The sequence below is a fragment of the Lissotriton helveticus genome, chromosome 5_1 (assembly GCF_964261635.1).
Source record: "Lissotriton helveticus chromosome 5_1, aLisHel1.1, whole genome shotgun sequence".
NCBI lineage: Eukaryota > Metazoa > Chordata > Amphibia > Caudata > Salamandridae > Lissotriton > Lissotriton helveticus.
The window spans coordinates 1,658,718,729-1,658,734,698 of NC_136065.1; the positions used below are offsets into that span (position 1 = coordinate 1,658,718,729).

General features: G+C 47.9%; 1 protein-coding gene across 2 annotated transcripts in view; it reads right to left on the reverse strand.

Moving 5' to 3' along the window:
- The window catches only part of SLC7A7 (solute carrier family 7 member 7), a 205,120-nt gene that overhangs the window by 164,623 nt on the left and 24,527 nt on the right, over positions 1 to 15,970 (reverse strand). The window contains exon 1 of one of the 2 annotated variants that reach the window (XM_078644873.1): positions 12,474 to 12,770. The exons of the other annotated variant lie outside the window; for it this stretch is intronic. The gene's annotated coding sequence lies outside the window, so the exon portion shown is untranslated. Of the gene's footprint in view, positions 1 to 12,473; positions 12,771 to 15,970 lie in introns of those variants that run through there. 2 annotated transcript variants of the gene reach the window in all.

The window sequence follows — 15,970 nt, forward strand, 5'->3', positions numbered from 1 at the left end:
AGTGATACACAAGTAGAATGTACAATACATCTGACAGGGCCATTGAGCCGGGGCCTGAGAGGGGCAGATACACATTTAGGGTCGAGGTTGTCTGTGTTACTTGCAGAGATTGAAGAAATGATCAATACTTTGAGCTATTGGCATTGTAAATGATGATGCCTTTTACTTATGTATTAATGATCAAATCAGATAGATAAAAGGAATTTTAAATGTGTTATGTTTTAAAAAGAAAAGCAAAAATAAAAGACATTGTCATTTGCAATGCCAATAGCTCCAAATTTCTCAATTGCGAGACCTATTGCATTGCAAATGCTTGTTTTCTTTCTCTCGTCATGATGGGTTTCTTGCTGTTAACTACTGTTACTGTTTTTTAGCGCCGGGACGCCCCTTTGCTGGGGCAGATGTGCGCTCTACAAGTCTCCCTAACCTAAACTTCCACTGTGCCTCAACATGTACTGTTGCATGTTTACTAACTTTGAAATCCGTTTGAGCTACAAACGCATTTTTAAAATAAAATCTGCAGATTATACAACAGATATCGGATTAAGCGACAACTCCATAATTATGTGGAAGATTCTGCAGCTGCAAACTTGTATATTTCCAGTGGTCCTAACTCTAAGGTAGGCTGCTCAAAATTATTTAGAATTTAAAATAAAACAAGTTCTTTCAAAAAATGTATTTTAGTAGTAGATGATACACTGTACCCACTGCAAACATTTTTATAAGCCCACTAAGAGGATGCCCCCAAAACTGATAGATCACCTCTCAAAAAGAATACATCTTTGTCACCATGAGGCTCCTAGCGCCTCCATAAATACAAGCCTGTACTCAGTTCCAGCAGCCTTCACATTTGGTGATTAACCAACTGCACACATTTACCTTTCTTTCAGATAGCCAGTACCTTGGTGAGAAACCCTGTTTCTTCTTTAGTTCTCTGTCCAATGATAGCATCAAAGAGATGGCCCAGTGGAGAGGGTGTTATGTGAGGGGATCATTTGTTCATTTACAAATGGACAGACACAGATTCCTCAGGGAGATCCCCTGAGAAAGGTGGAGAATTTTTTTAATAGCCATCATGGGCATAAGTGCTGCAGGTGCAGTGACACTGTCGCAATGCTGCGAATGACCACAGCACCCAAATTATGGCTGTATTAATGTTTTTTGCGAATTTGCCTCTTATGAGTCCGAGGGTTTTTATGCTATCATTTGAGTGTTTTACTGTCTTGCTGAGTATATTGCTGGTGAAAACGCTGCTGTTAAACCTCTTTTTTTCCGTTTCCTGACCTTTTAACTTTCTTTTTACTCCCTACATTGCTTCGCTCTGATTGGTTGCTTTTGACCAATCAGAGCTGAGCCCGTGAAGAGCCAGTTGAGCCCCCTGGATACTTGATGCAAGCCATAGCGCGGATGCGCTGCTGGTGCGCCAAAGGCAAGCCCGTCAGTGCCCATCTGCACCTGGATATCGCCAGGAGGCAGGCACTATACCTCTCTGAAATTCTACAGGCTGGTCTACTAATCCCTCAGATACTGTGTTACTCCTTTTGATGAGCATGGCTGGGTCCCAGCTGAATGACCGCTTCATTCTAGCTCTTACAAGTTTAACACAAGTGCAGCCGGTTCCACTGCCGTGCCCCACCCTCATAAGAGAGAGTACAAACTCCTCCGTCTAAACTGCCGCACCTTGGTCAAACTCCGAGATCCTTTTAGGTTGTTTCCTCTCCCTACAACTCCCAGGTTCACACGCTACACTGTGGTGTCCCCCAGGGCTCCGGACTGAGCCCAACCCTGTTTAACATCTACATTCTACCATTAGCTCAGGTGGTTGAAAACCAGGGATCACAATGGTATCCTATACTGATGATACGCAGCTTGATCTTTTTCTCCAAAAACTCTGCACAGAACCTAGCTAAATTCCAAGACGACTTGATGGTCATTGTGGAGTGGATAGCAGCCAACTGCCTACATGTAGTTAAACTATAGCAAATCTAAAACATTTCTCCTAGGGAGAGAAATCCTCCAATGGGGCGACCATCAGTGGCCCCCCTCTTTAGGACCACCAACCCAAAAGGACGGTTAAAAATCTGGGTTGACAGCACCTTGACCTTTTAACAGTCATAGGTGTCTGTTCCAGACTCCTACGAGGCCTAAAACCCATCCTGGTATTTTTTTACTCTCATACTCATCAGATGATTATCCAGTCCACTATACTTTCTAGGCTGGACTACTGCAAGGTGTTGTATTTAGGATCCAATAAGACAGTGATCAAAAGACTTCAGATAGCCCAAAATGCTGTGCCGTGGCTTCTATTGGCCCTCCCTCTGTCCAGTTTCCAGCTTCATCCACAGGCTGCACTGCCTCCCTGTGGATAATAGAATTATTTTCAAGGCTCTAGGCATTACTCATAAAATTCTTACATTTCAGGGGTCTCTCATTCTATCTAATCTGCTCCATCCATCTGTCCCCTCGCGAGCCATGTGCTCAGCTAAGCTCTATCTAGCCTGTGTTCCCCATGTTAGAAGAGCGAAAGCAGGAGGGCGCTCTTTTTGTGCCAAAGCCCCCGCCCTTTGGTATGCTCTACCTCTGTCCATTAGGAGCATTCAGAATAATTGGGCCTATAGAAGTGCGGTGGAGACCTGGCTATTCTCTGTCTAACCCTCTGTTTATCCTCGTGGCCTTCTTCTCTGAAACTAGTGCTGGGTCGCCCGTTGCTGGGTCACCCATGCGTTTTACAAATACCTTAAAATAACATAACATTAGAAACAAAAAGATGGGCGGAAACTCTAGTTTGCGGTGCAGGGAAGAGGTCCAAAGCAACAGGGGGCGGGATGTGCGTTTTTTTCCCCTTGTTAGGTAGAGCTTCTGCAGCGCGTGCACTGCTCTGCGAGGCATGCTGTATTGAGGTATGGAATAGAAGCTCCGCCCATTACCCGCCCATCTTTTCAATTGGCTCCTGTTACTGTCCTTTCGGATTTGTTGCTTTTCATTTGTGAATAGGCTTAGTAATCCCTCCTTGGTACCGCCTTGTCTGCATTTGTAATCTCCCATAAGGGCTGGACTTTTTACTTGTGTTGTTACACAGTCTGTTTTTTGTAGTTGGTGAGCACTATCTTCTTTAATGATCTTCCCCTATTCCAGTCACGACGCCGCAGCATGCCACCCGCTATTATATTCTTATTAGTAATGTATTTATTTAATTTACAGCATGGTCCGCTTTAACTATAGTGGCAGCGCTTATTTACTGATTTCATTTATGGTGCATCCTGCTTTCACTTTTGTGACCACACTTATTTAATTTACAGCGCATTCACTTTCACTTTAGCGGCCGCACTACCGAACCTTTAATTAATTATTTATTTTTTCTTTTTGGTTGAAAGCGCCCCATACCATGCTTTAACTTTAATGTTGGCCGTGCCCTTTTCTTTAGACGCTACTCACTGTAACCCGAATACGGCGAACAGCGTCTAAAGAAATGGGCACGACCCCCATTAAAGTGGTCTCGCATTTGCGAGAGTTTGAGCTTTTAGCATTTGAAATGATGATGCCTTTTATATATGTGTTGCTTTTAAAAACACATAAATAAAAGGCATAGTCATTTACAATGCCAATAGCTTAAAGTCTCACAAATACGAGACCTATTCCATTGAAAATGCTTGTTTAATGCAAGGAAGCAGACAGCCTGCTTGGAGACTCAGGCCTAGGAGCGATGGGCATTGGAATGGGTAGCGCCGGGACACCCTTTTGGGGTAGCCGTGCGCTCAAAAAGTGCGGTTGTAACATAACATAACATAACATAGAGGAGCACTGTAAGAAAGTCCCTCTTTTTGCATGGTTGCCCCCACTTTTTGCTAAACTGCTGGGTGTGCCGTGGGTTTCTGCCAAACTGGCACCCAGGGCCTATGTTCTTTCCCTAAAACTGCATTGAAAAGAAAACCCAATTGGCATTCTCTGGCCACATGTCAGCCCCTGGTAAATGGTACCACAGTTACCAAGGGCACTGTGGCCAGGGAAGGCCTCTAAAGGCTGCAGCACTTATTGTGCCAACCATAGAGGCCCTGTACCTTTACACACACACATGGCCTTTGCAGGCTGCGTGTTTTGGTGCAGAACAAAGCAAAGAGTCGACATGGCACACATCCCTGTGTGTCATGCCTACACCCCACTGCCCTGGTATAGATCAGCCACACCTCAAGGTGGGTGCACTATACCAGTGGTAAGGGTACCAGTGCAGGAGCCCTGTACCCCTACAGTGCCTAAGCCAATTCTTAGACATTGTAAGTGCAGTAATGCCATGATGAGTATATGGTGCTGGGAGTTTGTCATTACGAACTCCACAGTACCATAATGGCTTTACTGAAAACTGGGAAGTTTGGTATCAAACTTTTCAGCACATGAAACCCACACTGATGCCAGTGCGGGATTTAATGAAAAATGCACACAGAGGGTATCTTAGAGATACCCCTTGAAAAACGACCCAACACTAGTGTCCAGGCTGAGTGGCTGCTCACCAGCGACCACCACAGACATGTTTCTGGACCCCTGAGTCGAGAGCCTGCTGCTCTCAGGGGTCTGAAACAATGCACATCCTGGAACGAGGTGCAAAGCCTCCTCCCCCAGGATGGGCAGGGTCCACGAAGGGGAAGCTTCAAAGGCTTGCCACCTTTGTGAGCTTCCCCAGGCCTTTTGCTTCTTACAGCAACGGGCCCCCATTGGTTCTGACCCCCACTTAGGGCAGGAGAATCTGCAGGAAAACCAAGTGAGAAAGGGAGGTGTGCCCACCTAGGCCAACCCCACCCCTCCGGTGCCCACCCAAGGAAGGGACCCATTGGTCTCAACCTTTACTTACCTGTAACACCCTTAAATCTAGTATTTAGGGGCACCCCTGAACCTTGCCTCGTCAGACAGGAACCGACCAAGAAAAAAAGAAGAAGAAGGACCGAAGAGCTTTGCGGAAGCTAAGAAAAGGAGTATGCCCACTGACGTGGCCCCAGCCCTACCGGCCTGTCCCCAACTCGAACCTGCAGAAGCAAATTCCTGGTGTGTCCTGCAGCCAGCAACCTCAAGAAGCCTGAGGACCTGCCCTGCCTTCCACAGAAAAGAGACTGTCTCACGTGAGCACCGGATTTGCTCACTCACAGACTCTGGCTCCGGCCAAACCCGTGAGTCTACACCACTCTGCCCCCGATGCCCACAACCTGAGTCGAGTAGCCCAACACCACAAGGAGGTCTCCCCAGTGATCATGACCTGAGATCTGGTGATCTCTGACCTGCCTCAATCCTCTCCACGAGGCCTGCAGTCTCTTTCTGGAGGATCCCCATGACCGCCACCGGAGCAGGTAAGAAAACCCGATGCCTAAAGACACCCTTGCACCCGAAGCCCCACGGCCTTGCGTGGCCCAACCGACAGTGTCCCAGCATCCCAACTTACCTCTCCAACTGATGGTCACCTCCAGAAGATCTTCGTCCCCGAGCCCACAGTCTTTGTCAGAACTGAAGAATCCCCATTAAAACCAACAGGGTGCCGATGCCAAAATAGCACTGTGCACTCTGCCGCTGTGGGTGTACTTTAGGTGGTAACTCGGATCCCCCACCACCAACCGGAGGCCTCCTATCCCCCATTGGATAACAGCGGGCCTCAGCCCTCTGCACCAGGCCCCCCTAGTGCAGCTGAGGGTGCTTCGAGAGTGCCTCTTTGAACCTGGGGGAGCCCTTCTTCTAACCCCAGAAACTCAACCCCAAACACAGAGCAATTACCTGTTAACCGATAACTTAATTTCTCTCCATAGGAATACATTGGCTGTTTTTCCTAGTAAACTGTTCTAAGCGTGGAGTTGATTTGTATGACAACCTGAAAAACTGCAACTGTGCAAAACTGATTTAAACTTACCTTTTCGCTAGGAAATGTCCCAGTGTGATATCTAGGCATATCACACTGAGTATAAAAAGTAACTTAAAAAGTAATCTGAAAAGTTTCAACATTTTAACTTACCTGTATTTCAATCAACTGCATTTGAACCTGCATTCAATTGTAAAACACTGTGTAAGCAAAGCCTTTATTTCACTTACCTGTGCCAGGCTTGGCTTGGTTCTAGGAATAAAATAACTTAATAATATTTATATATAAACAAAATTGGTCTGAGTTCAGTCTTTGAGTGTGTGACATCATTTGCTGATTGAGTGTGCACAACAAATGCTTAACATTACCCTCTGATAAAGCCTTGCTGCTCGCCCACACTGCCACAAATAGAGAGTGAGGTGCTATCTACTTTACCTCTGCCTACCTTTGGGGTTCCACTGGACTCTGTGCATTTTAGACCTCATTTTGGTGTAGTATATACAGAGCCAGCTTCCTACAAGTACGCATCATTTGTGCAGCAGATGCAGTATCACATGGGCCCAGGGGTGTGAGGCACCTTCTAAACCCCAATTAGTGTAGTTTTAATATCCTTCCTTGCTAAGATTAGGACCCTGTGTGCAACTGCTGTGCCAGTGTTGCTTTGAGCCTTGGACCAGTGGCCCAAGACAGCGGGAAATTGAAGCAGAGGAGACATCTTAGCTTAGGTCTCAGGGAGATAGCAGAGCGGAGAATGGGGCAAGATGGAGGTCAATGTATTCAAGAAGATGCAGAGGAGACTGCCCTCTTCATCAGGCAGTTGGTCTCATACCTGAAGCAGGTGCAAGGCACCGGGCCAAGAGTGTGAGAGGCCACCACATAACAATTATGACTCCCCTCATTTATAAAAGAGGACTGGAGGCTCATTCTCCTTCTTAGCATTATAGCCGGGGGCATCCTTGCTGCAAAGTGGTGGGTGGCATGTAGAGGATTATTTCACTCTGAAAGAGACAGAGATCCTGTTTCAAGCTTGGAGTGATGGGCTGGCGTAGTGGGAAAGGGGTGGGAGAGGCATAGGACACAGTCTGCTACGCAGGGCCGCGGCTACCACTGGTTCAACAGGTGCAGCTGCATAGGGTGCCAGGAGTGAGAGGCTCACAGCACCCACATTCTCGGTAGTAGTGTTTTTGCTTGATATATTTCCAGGACACGAGTCGGGGTACCACGCGGGTGGACGGCATCCCCCCACTTATTTTCGAGTGTTTTCCAGGGTGGACGCCGTCCACCCTGCTCAATCAAAAAGCCGTCCACCATTTACAATCAAAACCGCGTCCACCCTTACAAAATAGGTGCGCGCAGGTGGATGGCTGAAATCGGAAGTTTCTCGGACTGCTGCAGGACACCACGCCGGTCACCACGCCCCTTCACCTACCAGGTTCGCCGTTGCAACCAATGGATGGACGCCGTCCCCCCTGCGCAAAAGCGCTACAACACATACCTATTTTAACAGATTTTTGCCTTTCGTGACGTCACTTCCGGTCGTGACGTCACTTCCTGTCTGTGAGCGTCCCCCCACTCCTAGGTTTTTTCCTTTCGTGACGTCACTTCCGGTCGTGACGTCACTTCCTGGCTGTGAGCGTCCCCCCACTTCTTTATTTAGGACTTGTGCCCTGTATATTTCCTCTCAATATAAGTCTCATATTTACTGTGGATTGTGAGCAACGGAAAGAGTACCCCCGAAATTATAAGCTCACTCTCTGGCCCTTCCACTCCCTCAAGTAATGCCATAATGTTTTGGAGGGGGGCCTGACTTAAAAAGATGTTGCTTAGGGGGGGGCTCACATCAAAAACGTTAGAAGACTCCTGTTCTAGGGTGTAGATGGTGAGGTAAGTCGAGAGATGCGGTTATACAGATTGTGGGCTGATTCTCATGTGACATGTTATAGAAGGGCCAGTCTCTTATCCTGCCCATTTATGAAAATGAAGGTTCTGCAGATTCAGTGAGACGGTGGGATTAAGGCCGGTAGAAAGGGCCGGTTGGGGGGTGCGGGGTCCTCGAAGGCCGAGGGCTTGGAGATTCTGTTGCTCACCCTTCCTCTCCCACCTACTGGGTCCAGATTCCATCTCTGAACTGCAAGCTCATTAATATTTGTTAATGACTGCGAAAATTCCAGGCTCCTGGGGTAATTCCGGATTAATGATAAACCTATGGGGATGGATAAGCGTGGAGGTGACGGGGAGTAAGAAGTGGGGGTGGGGGCGCCCGTGCCGCATCGTCATGGTCGCAGGCCGACGCGATAGCGGGTCTGATGGAGTTTTGGAGATTTCAATAGTTGCGAACCAGTTCCTGAAAAGGCCTTCGGCACCGGGCCGGAATGTGGCACGTCACTAGGGAACTTCCGGACTTGTGCATGGCAACAACAAGCCTGGCTCTTAGATGATTCACTCTGCCCTTGACTAGTGGCTAGCCTGGCGTGCGGCTTACTATTCCCCTCCACTACCGGCCTTTCTGAAATTCAGTAAACATTAGGAATTTTCGAAGTTCAGAGAATAGATTGCGCTTCAACCAAGTATTACATTCCGAGATGTGCACCGGCTACTCTTGTTAACCACCGTCCACCGCATTCCCTGCAGTCATTTTGTTAGTGCCGGGGCTAGCCTTGGTTCTTGCGGCCAGGATGAGGGAGTCTTGGCGCTATGCCTTTGGAAATTCAAGTATGGCCTGCTCAAATGACACTTTAGGGTCCCCTACCACATTTTTCGAGGAGGGGGTAATTTTCCTTCAGACTGCCGTTCATTGCGCCGGAGGCATGTTTGGCAAATGGCCCATTCTACCTTCAATAAAAGCCAGAAGAAGAGCTCTTTGAAGAGGTGGAGGGCAGCACCACCCCCTCCGGGATCGATCCGATACCCTGGTCTCTTATCTGTCATGCCCCTCCGTCTGGAGCAGCAGGGCTGTCCGATAACAGATGTTCAGCGGAGAGGAAGTGGATCGTGACAGGAGATGGGGGTGGGGGGGGGCCGAGGGCGAGGAGGAGTTTTGAGGTTAACCCAAAACAGCGGGGCTTTGAGAGGAGATTCTGTACCGTCCTTAGAGAAACCTTGCGGTTCCAGTGAGTGAAGGCTCTGAGCAGGAGGTTGGGGCGGGCACGCGTGCCCTGTGCGGTGTATGTATTGATAAGGCTGTACTCAGGTGACAGGAATCTCCTGGCCCGTGGGGTGGATGGAGGGGTGCCAGAGAGGCCTATGCAGTGTGATTTACAGTCATCTGGAGAAATGCCGCCTCATGTCACAGGGCAAGCCCTGTGACGTCATATACTCACTTCTGTTGCACTATGCAGCTATCTTGCATTCGCCTGCTCACTCACTAGCCAGAATCAATGTCACCCTGGGTGACTTCTATTTATTTATTTATTTTTTATTTAATGCATTTTTATAAAGCGCCGACTTTACCCGAAGGTGTCAGAGCACTGTACAATAGAACCAGTTACGTTACATGAGAGAACTGTTACAGGAATGGAACAAAACAAAAGTAGCAGGCCATTGAATCAAAACGAAAACAAAAGGAACACAATCAAAAACACAGCAAGCACAGAATGTACGGGCAAAAGTATGAATAAATATGACAAATTTACAATGACTAAAGAGCTTCCTGGCGAAAAATAGCAGGCCATAGATTCAAAACAACGCAGGCAATAGGGACACAATATCAAACGCAGCAAGCACAGAATGTACAAACAAAATATAAATATATATGAAAAATTTACAATGACTAAAGAACTTCCTGGTGGGGTCTGGGAAGGAGGGAATTAGTTCTGAAAGTGTCTTTGGAATAGAAGAGATTTGAGGTCCGCTTTGAAGATCTGGATGGAGGTGATGGCACGGAGCGAAGGAGGAAGCGAGTTCCAGATTCTCACTGCATTACCTGAGAACGATTGTGCCATCAATTATTTTTCCCTTTTGAAGGAGGGGGGCTCAAGAAGGAACTTTTCCGCATTCCGAGAAGGTCTTGAGCCTCTAGACAATTTCAGTTTATTCGCCAGATAGCGAGGGGAGGACGAGTGCAAAGCTTTGTGGGTGATGCACGCCGTTTTGTAGATAGCTCTAGCCTCGATGGGAAGCCATCGGAGTGAAGACAGGATAGGAGTGATGTGGTCACTTCGTTTGGACCCTGAAATGAAGCGAGCTGCTGAGTGGAGGATGGATTTTTTGGGGCGGGAGAGGTGAGATTAGGGAAGGCCAGTCAGAAGAGAATTACAATAATCCAGTCTAGAGAGAACTAGCGATTGGACCAAGGTTTTTAGGTCATTCTCCGGGGATGAACCGACGAATCCCCCATTGAAGGCGCAGCTGATAACGTGCGCTCTTGGCAATAGAATTGATGTGTGAGATTAGGTTGAGTCTTTTGTCAAGTATGACACATAAGGCTTTAGCGCGGTCCACAATAATGGGTTTACTGTTGAGTAATTTCAACTGATCCATCCAGGATTGAACAGGAGGTGGGAAGAGAGAGCTACATAAGAGGAGGAATTCCATTTTTGAGGGATTGAGAATGAGTTGGTGAACTAACATCCAGTTGTGAATAGAGTTGAGAGTAGAGTTGAGTAGTGAGAGATCATGAGGGGAAGACACCTTGAGGTAGATTTGGGAGTCATCCGCATAGAGATGATAGAGGATTCCAGATTGGCTTAGGAGGTTCCCTAATTGTTCCAGACAGAGATTAAACAGAGTGGGAGCATGGATAGAACCTTGAGGGACGCCTTGACCAACCATCAGTGGAGCCGAGAGACTGTTCGCAATCTTGATCATTTGGGATCTGTCCGAGAGGAAAGAGGCAAACCATTTGAGTACTGTGCCTTCCATGCCCATTCTATGTTGAAGAATGTTAAGGAGGGTGTTGTGATTGACAGTGTCAAAAGCTGCAGAGAGGTCAAGAAGAATCAGAAGGCACGATTCCCCCGAATCGAGATTATGCAGCGCATCATCGATCACTCGCAGCAGGGCTGTTTCAGTGCTGCAATTTTGAATAAAGCCAGACTGGAACATGTCGAGGAGATTATTGTCCATAATGTGTTGGGAAAGTTGTTTTGCAACGCATTTTTTCGTGATCTTTGAAAGATAAGGGAGATTGGTGATGGGGCGGAAGTTATTGAGGTCATTTGCATCTGCAGAGGTTTTTTTTTAGAAGCGGGGTAACCTGTCCTGTTTTGAGGACAACTGGGAGGGATCCTTGACTGAGGAAGAGATTGACTAGCCTGGTCCAGTAGGAGAGAGTGTTAGTAGAGAAATCACCATCCCAACTCCTAAGCATGCCAGTAGACTCGTACTTACTCCTGTATTGTCCTACTCCCCCCAAGATCATCTACTCTGCCCAGGCATGCCTTTCCCGCTGCCCTTCCTGTCGCTCCAGCGGCCTCTCATACCTGTCAACCTTTGAACTCAAAAGTGTGGGTGATGAACCCCTGAAAGCATGGGGAGGCATTTTGTTTGTCAGATGAGCTGACAGGTGTGGCCTCTTGCGGACTCTTGCCTTAATCTACTCACTCCAGCTGCGCCCTACTTACTCCATCTGAGTCCTCTTTATTCCAGCTGACTCTTACTCACTGCAACTGCGTCCTATTTACTCCAGCTGGGTCCTGTTTACTCCAGCAGGTTCTTACTCACTCCAGCTGCGTCCTATTTACTCCAGCTGACTCCTACTCACTCCAGCTGACTCCTACTCACTTAAGGTGCGTCCTACTCCAACTGCATCCTGCTCACTCCAGCTGACTCCTACTCACTCCAGCTGACTTCTACTCACTTCAGCTGCGTCCTACTCCAACTGCGTCCTGCTCACTCCAGCTGACTCTTACTCACTCCAGCTGGGCCCTATTTACTCCAGCTGGGCCATATTTACTCCAACTGACTTACTCAGGCCAGCTGCAACCTATTTACTCCAGCTGACTCTTACTCCATCCAGCTAACTCCTACTCCAGCTGCGTCCCATTTACTCCAGCTGACTCCTACTCACTCCAGCTGAGTCCTACTCACTCCAGATGAGTCCTATTCCTTTCAACTGTTCCCCTCTGACTCCTGCAATTTCCTTCTTACACAGTTGTGTCTACCTCTCCTTCTGCACTTCTCCTGCTCACTCCCCCCATCTCCTACTACTTTAGCCACTCCCTACTCACTCGCTGACAATCATCTGGTACTCCCTGCGGGCACCTCTTCCTTGCCCTGGCCTTCTCGGGTTGACCCTAGCTGCACCTCCCACGCGCCCGGCCTGCCCCCTCACTCCAGCGTCTCCCATCTCTCAGTTCTAGTCTCATGAACTCACAATAACTGTCCCGACTCTCACTAGCCAAGCTCTTCTCACTCCAGTGAACTGCCACTTACTCCAGTCAGCTCTCATTCACTCCAGCCGTCTCCCCCTCGCCGTCTCTGTCTCCGTCCACCCCCCTGGTGCTCCCTCACGCACTACAGCGGTCTCCCACCCCCACGCATTCTCTGAATCTAGTTCCCCTTCCATCTCCCTCGCCCCGTCTCCCACTCCAGCAGTCTCACTCATTCAGCCTGCCTTCATCCGCGCATCTCGCGCTCCTTCCCTCTCCCGTCTCCCTCCCTCCCCCATGTTAACAGTCTGCTCGGCCCTCGTCCTACTCACCCGTCCGCTCGTGGCTCTGTCGGACGTTTTCCTCCGAGACTGCAGAAAAGAGGAAGAGATTAGGACGAGGGGAGATTTAAGGGGCGGCGGGGGCCGGGGCGGGAGTCCAAGGTGCAGAGAGCGCACAATTTCACAAGAGAGACGGACGGACAGCGAGTCAGCAGGATCAGAGCAGAAGCTGAGTAAGAGCGAAAGCACGTGCAAGGGCGTGAGGGGAGCGTGGGAAGTGATGACAGAGTGTGCGGTACAACGAGAGACCGCACGAGAGGATGAGCGGTAATAACAATCAGGGGTGTGGCTACCAATGGTGCGGCAGGTGCAGTGGCACAGGGGCCCGCGGAACCATGATCACTGCAGTATTTTACTACCGCCATCAGCAGTCACGAGGGTCATTTTCCTTGCTTGGACCAGGGGCAAAGCGCTACTGGCAGGGCTGTGGGGTGTGATGAGAGTGAGTGCAATGAGAAGGGTGAAATGAAAGTGCCTTGTGTGATAACAGTGGAGGTGTAATGAGAGTCTGGGGTATGATGAGAGCGTAGTAGACAGAGAGTGTAGGACGTAATGAGAGTGTCTGGTGCGATAAGAGTGGAGGTGTAATGAGAGTCTGGGATATGATGAGAGCGTAGTAGACAGAGAGTGTAGGACGTAATGAGAGTGCCTTGTGTGATAACAGTGGAGGTGTAATGAGAGTCTGGGGTATGCTGAGAGCGGAGTATACTGAGAGTGTAGGACGTAATGAGAGTGTCTGGTGTGATAAGAGTGGAGGTGTAATGAGAGTCTGGGGTATGCTGAGAGCGTAGTAGACAGAGAGTGTAGGACGTAATGAGAGTGTCTGGTGCGATAAGAGTGGAGGTGTAATGAGAGTCTGGGATATGATGAGAGCGTAGTAGACAGAGAGTGTAGGACGTAATGAGAGTGCCTTGTGTGATAACAGTGGAGGTGTAATGAGAGTCTGGGGTATGCTGAGAGCGGAGTATACTGAGAGTGTAGGACGTAATGAGAGTGTCTGGTGTGATAAGAGTGGAGGTGTAATGAGAGTCTGGGGTATGATGAGAGCGTAGTAGACAGAGAGTGTAGGACGTAATGAGAGTGTCTGGTGTGATAAGAGTGGAGGTGTAATGAGAGTCTGGGGTATGCTGAGAGCGGAGTATACTGAGAGTGTAGGACGTAATGAGAGTGTCTGGTGTGATAAGAGTGGAGGTGTAATGAGAGTCTGGGGTATGATGAGAGCGTAGTAGACAGAGAGTGTAGGACGTAATGAGAGTGTCTGGTGTGATAAGAGTGGAGGTGTAATGAGAGTCTGGGGTATGATGAGAGCGTAGTAGACAGAGAGTGTAGGACGTAATGAGAGTGTCTGGTGTGATAAGAGTGGAGGTGTAATGAGAGTCTGGGGTATGATGAGAGCGTAGTAGACAGAGAGTGTAGGACGTAATGAGAGTGTCTGGTGTGATAAGAGTGGAGGTGTAATGAGAGTCTGGGGTATGATGAGAGCGTAGTAGACAGAGAGTGTAGGACGTAATGAGAGTGTCTGGTGTGATAAGAGTGGAGGTGTAATGAAAGTCTGGGGTATGATGAGAGCGGAGTATACTGAGAGTGTAGGATGTAATTAGAGAGTCTGGTGTGATAAGAGTGGAGGTGTAATAAGAGTCTGGGGTATGATGAGAGCGAAGTATACTGAGAGTGTAGCACGTAATGAGAGCATCTGGTGTGATAAGAGTGGAGGTGTAATAAGAGTCTGGGGTATGATGAGAGCGGAGTATACTGACAGTGTTGGATGTAACGAGAGTGTCTGGTGTGATAAGAGTCTGGGGTATGATGAGAGCGAAGTAGACTGAGAGTGTAGGATGTAATGAGAGTGTCTGGTGAGATGAGTGTAGGTGTATAATGAGAGTCTGGGTTATGATGAGAGTGTAGGATGTTATGAGTTTCTCTGAGGTGATAAGAGAGTGGGGGCGTAATGAGAGAGTTAGGTGTAATGAATGTGTCCAGTGTGATAAGAGAATATGTGGTCTAATAAGAGAGATTGGGGTGTGATGATAGAGTATGGGTGTAATGAGACTGTGTTTCATGAGACAGTGGGGTGTGATGAGGGTTTGGGGTATTATGAGACAGTCTGGGTTGTAATGAATGCTGAGAGTGTGAGGAGAGATCTTGACGTCTCTTGACACACGGCAGTCTGCGAGTAAACAGCCAGGAGTGCTGTATGACCCATGTGTGCAAGGAGACAATAAGGCTTGCCGTAAGCGTGTGACCTAGAACTAAACTACCGGGTTTAAGTCACCACAATCTGGTATAATGAAAGTTTGGGGGTTGGAAGGAGAGGTTTAGTGGCTAAATACCCAATTTTAAATCAAAGAGATCTGGTTCATAATCCCATATTCCCACTTAACCACCACACTGTGTGAGCCTGGCCAAACAAACTCGCCTCCTTGTGTACAAGTTCCCATAGCTACCAGAACTGGAATAAAAATTATCGTACTTAATTGATCGGAAGTGAGTGTTGTCCTGTGAAAGTGAGAATTTAACTACTGTTTTAAGACAACCTTCCTCTCATACCACCCCCCACCCATGTGCACATCTCTCCAAAGCCCCACTGTGTTCTAGTCTGTGGGCGTAATTCATTTTGCAAGGACATTTGATGATAAGAATTTGTATCCCCAGCCTGGCCTTGTTTCTGTTAGAATAAAACCTTCCATCTAGCACAGGGGGTTCCCAACCTGGTGTAACCGCACCCAAAGGGGGTTTAAGATTTATTTATTGCGATTTTATATAGCGTGGACTTTACCCGAAGGTATCAGAGTGCTTTACAAAAGGATCAGTTACATTATGTAAGAACTTCAGAGTACATGAGTTACATAAAAGATACAAACAGAAAAACTCTAAATTCACATAAGAATAGTAGTAAGTACAAAGGTCTGCTGCAGATACTAGTGGTTAGAGTTGCTAATATACAAGTTGCAAATTCATTCAAGGAAAAGATACAACCAGATAAACTCTAAACTCACATAAGAATGGTAGTAAGTACAAACGTCTACCTACTACAGATACCAGTGGTTACAGCTACATATATACAAGATGCAAAATCACTCAAGATTACATTTTAAGAAGCGATTAGGGTTGGTCAATTATAAATTACATATTTACAGAGCTTGAACTTCTTGTCTCCTTTCAGCCAGACCTTCAGGTGCTGTTGCACTCACAGGAAGTGGTCTTCGGCCTGCAGGGATCCCTGAGGTGGTGATGGCCGTAGGGGTGGTGGTGGGCAACGGTTATTATTACTGTTATCAGCTTTTGATTTGATCCGGAGGCTAGGGTGGGAGGCTCCTTCTTAGACCTCTTCTGCGCTAGTTTACGGTCGTTAAAGCTCCCCTTGCATCATGTATTTGTTGATCAGCCACGTTGGTGGAGTAAGACCTCCCTTGTGAGGTTTTCTGGGAGTGAATTAGGACAATTGGTAAGGCTGGCTAGGAATATAATTTGGCAGTAGCAGTGCATGG